Raw genomic sequence first — 1,194 nt, forward strand, 5'->3', positions numbered from 1 at the left:
AAAAAAAAAAAACACTTCCCTCAAAGCTCTGGGCACATAGCAATAATAAGAGGATTTAGAAACAAATTGCTTTCAAGTCATGTTAAATCACTGCAAACACTCATTTATCCAAAGGCTGGTTAACAAACTTGTTTCTGCCCCACCCTCTGCAGCAAAGAGCAGAGAAGAAAGCAATCCCTTAACTCAGTTTCAAAGTTTGTAAAACACACTTGTGGGATCCTTAGCGCCCCCCTGTTTCTGCTGCACTTAAAGCCCAATGAAATAAAAAATATGCACTACTACTCTAATATATAAACCAGGACTTTTATGAAAACTGATTTTGATAACCTCCCTCCAAATAATAAAATTGCTTTTCCTCTGTTTCTTAGGGTGCTGTTTGTCCTGGGTCAAACAGTTTGCGTTCCTAGGGGGTGGAAGGGGGAGGGTGAAGAAGGGATTACATACAATAGATTTCCTTCTCCTTTTCCGCTCCAGTAACGGGGGAATTGAAGAACACAGAATATATACGATGCTCTACAGTTCAAAGATGTGGTCAACCTCGTTACTGAGGGTGCCGTATCAAACCTCATTTCACTAAATTCTGGGGTCCACAGGAGTAAGAATGAAAAAGAAAAACGAAAGGCAGGATCTGTTTGATTGACACAGCAAGGGAAAAAGTAAGCCTGTTACATTTTAGAGGCATTTTAAAAGGCAAATGTGGAGTGTTGTTTTGTTTTGTGGGTGACGGGGTGTGGTTGTTTTAAAGGCTCTAGGGTAAAGGAGCACAGAAGACTATTAATGCCAATATCTGATCTTGGCTCCAAACAAAATGCTCTTGGAATTGCCCTTTGCTGGAGCTATCTAGCGGGAGGCGGAGGACCAGGCTCTGTTCTGTTCTGCTGGGAAGAAGACCCCACCGTCACCCCGCCGGTCCCTGGCTGGCGCCACAGAGACTAGAAGTCGGAGAGGCGAGACCTCTAGGGGACCTGGGCTCAGCGACGCTGGTGCAGACACAGACACCTATGACCCAAGAAATCTCGTAGAGCCCCCAAAAGGCGAGCTCTCCAAAGCAAAATTCTCTGGTCTGCCCTATGCTGATTTCGCCGCTAGGAGACGCCTGTAACCCACGTTTGCGGAGCGAGTTCCATTCAAACACAGCTGCTACAAAAAAAAAAAAAAAAAAAAAAGCAGCTCAAGTGTTACAGTGGATGTAGT

The sequence above is a fragment of the Mandrillus leucophaeus genome, unplaced genomic scaffold, assembly GCF_000951045.1.
Source record: "Mandrillus leucophaeus isolate KB7577 unplaced genomic scaffold, Mleu.le_1.0 Scaffold642, whole genome shotgun sequence".
NCBI classification, from domain to species: Eukaryota; Metazoa; Chordata; class Mammalia; order Primates; family Cercopithecidae; genus Mandrillus; species Mandrillus leucophaeus.